Raw genomic sequence first — 3,111 nt, 5'->3', positions numbered from 1 at the left:
AAGATTGTATTCACATCAACACTTTCTTTTATCTCTGTCCTAGCTCCCAAGAATGCTGAAAACCTCAGACCAGCAGCACAAAATGAGACCAGTATCACTCTGCAGTGGAGTAAGGTCAACAACAATGTTAGCTTTGTTCTCCAGTTTAATAATACAGAGACAAACATCACTGCACCAGATGGAGATGGACCAGTAACTTACTCAGTGTCATCTCTCACTGCTGAGACTGAATACACATTCACTCTCTTCTCTGTGTTTGAGAACATTAGAAGCAGTGGACTACGACTTACAGCTGTTACTGGTATTAAATTTATTTTATTACTTTGTTTTTATTTTGGATAATCAGGCTTTTTTTTAACAGCAACCACTTTTATCTTGAGAAAAAATACCACTCGAATAACATATGTTAGGTAGTCATAAAATATCTAAGCACTGTTTTTGAGATAACATGTGTTGTGGTCAGATTTACCTAATTTACAGCTGTTGTATTTGGAATATATTGGATTTGTTAGGGTATGGAATAACATAAATGTCAACATTTTAGGTAATTGTAAACTTTACTATTTCTAAATTGATGGTGTATCAATCTGTCAGTTTTAAGCAAACAAAACATGTATATAAAGCACACACTCTGTGAGATGTGCTAATGATTTGCTAATATGTCACATTGAAGATTCTTTAATTATTCTGAAAATTCTCTAAGAGTTATAGTTCTGGGCATACAAATGTAATGTGGCCCAATTTATTTTCCAAGATTGTTTTTCCAAAATCACGTCTTCATTTTATCTATTATCTAGCTCCCAAGAATGCAGAAAACCTCAGACCAGCAGCACAAAACGAGACCAGTATCACTCTGCAGTGGAGTAAAGTCGACAACAATATTAGCTTTGTTCTCCAGTTTAATGGTACAGAGACAAACATCACTGCACCAGATGGAGATGGACCAGTAACTTACACAGTCTCATCTCTAGCTGCTGGGACTGAATACACATTCACTCTCTTCTCTGTGTTTGAAAACATTAGAAGCAGTGGACTACAACTCACAGCTGTTACTAGTATGAAATTCAATTTAATACTTTGTTTTACTTTGGATCAGCAGGTTTTTTGTTTTTTTTTTTTTGTTTGTTTTTTTTTTAACAGCGAACACTTTCATCTTCAGAAAACAAACAACTCGAATAACGTATGTTAGGTAGTCATAAAATATCTAAGCACTGTTTTTTAGATCTCATGTTTTGTGGTCAGATTTACCTAATTTACAGCAGTTGTATTTGGAATAAACTGGATTTGTTAGGGTATGAAATAACATAAATGTCAACATTTTAGGTAATTGTAAACTTTACTATTCCTAAATTGATTGCGCATCAATCTGTCAGTTTTGAAAAACAAAACAAAAAAACACATGTATATAAAGCACACACTCTGTGAGAGATGCTAATAATTTGCTAATATGTCACTTTGAAGATTCCTTGGATCATTCTGAAAAGGCTCTGAGATTTATGATTCCAGCTATACCAGTTGAAATTGGCCTAAATTATTTTCCAAGATTGTATTCACATCAACTCTTTCTTTTATCTCTGTCCTAGCTCCCAAGAATGCAGAAAACCTCAGACCAGCAGCACAAAATGAGACCAGTATCACTCTGCAGTGGAGTAAAGTCAACAACAATGTTAGCTTTGTTCTCCAGTTTAATGGTACAGAGACAAACATCACTGCACCAGATGGAGATGGACCAGTTCCTTACACAGTCTCATCTCTCGCTGCTGGAACTGAATACACATTCACTCTCTTCTCTGTGTTTGAGAACATTAGAAGCAGTGGACTGCAACTTACAGCTGTTACTGGTATTAAATTTATTTTATTACTTTGTTTTTATTTTGGATCTTCAGTTTTTGTTTTTAACTGCAAACACTTTCATCTTGAGAAAAAATACAACTCGAATAACACATGTTAGGTAGTCATAAAATATCTAAGCACTGTTTTTGAGATAACATGTGCTGTGGTCAGATTTACCTAATTTACAGCTGTTGTATTTGGAATAAATCGGATTTGTTAGGGTATGGAATAACATAAATGACACGGTCGGAGACCGTAGTACCAGGAACCGGACCCAAATGCAGTAACACTCGGAGAGATGAGGTAAGATGCAAACAATATTTATTACAGTGATTGTGAGTGGCAAGGTCCAGGTCCGGTGGGTCTTTCTGTGAAGAGACTGAGGATTAGTGTGGGTCTGACAAAGAGCCTGATGATATCTGTTGTGGCTGCGGCTTACTGAATTCCAGAGAAAGGCTAGAGCTGGAGGGGGTAACCGGGAGGTGGTGAGAGTGTTCGGTTGCAGGCAGGGCGAGCAGGCAGGCAGTCGGCTTGGCAAGCAGTTGGTTAATATCCTGGGTGCTGTGGTTATCCAGGGGATCGAGATCTAGAGCTGAGGAATACAGATATTAAAGAGAGTCTTCACTGAGAACAAGACACAAGACTTGGGAAATGGCCTGGTTACCACGCAGTAAAGTGTGACAATCTGGCGAAGACTGGAGCTCCTGCTTGCCCCTAAATAGCAGGGAGTAGAGTTAGATAATGAGCCTGCTGATGTGAGACAGGTGGCAGCAATTGTGGCTCCAGACTCCGCCCTCAGTCCCCATGGTAACCTGCTCACCCTGACCTGCAAACTCAGACACACACCAAAACATGACAATAAATGTCAACATTTTAGGTAAATCAAAACTTTACTATTTCTAAATTGATGGTAGAGACGTCAGTCAGTTTTAAATAAACAAACATGTATATAAAGCACACAGTCAGTACGATATGCTAATGATTTGTTAATGTGTCATTTTGAAGATTCCTTGGATCATTCTGAAAAGGCTCTGGGGCTTATGATTCCAGCTATACCAGTTTAATGTGGCCTAAATTATTTTCCAAGATTGTATTCACATCAACACTTTCTTTTATCTCTGTCCTAGCTCCCAAGAATGCTGAAAACCTCAGACCAGCAGCACAAAATGAGACCAGTATCACTCTGCAGTGGAGTAAGGTCAACAACAATGTTAGCTTTGTTCTCCAGTTTAATAATACAGAGACAAACATCACTGCACCAGATGGAGATGGACCAGT

The 3,111-nt window shown here is 38.0% G+C and overlaps 1 long non-coding RNA gene across 1 annotated transcript; it reads right to left on the bottom strand.

The window, feature by feature from the left end:
* Window positions 1-2,084: 2,084 nt before the first annotated feature.
* Window positions 2,085-2,684, bottom strand: LOC121639923. Its single transcript, XR_006010268.1, has 3 exons — window positions 2,498-2,684; window positions 2,273-2,425; window positions 2,085-2,201 (listed from the first exon to the last, which is right to left on the bottom strand). It is a non-coding gene; the product is annotated as an uncharacterized LOC121639923 (long non-coding RNA).
* Between the last annotated feature and the right edge of the window lie 427 nt (window positions 2,685-3,111).

This window comes from Melanotaenia boesemani, chromosome 5, assembly GCF_017639745.1.
Source record: "Melanotaenia boesemani isolate fMelBoe1 chromosome 5, fMelBoe1.pri, whole genome shotgun sequence".
NCBI lineage: Eukaryota > Metazoa > Chordata > Actinopteri > Atheriniformes > Melanotaeniidae > Melanotaenia > Melanotaenia boesemani.
The sequence above is the reverse complement of the archived record's forward strand: the minus strand, read 5'-3'. Positions and strand labels throughout refer to the sequence as shown.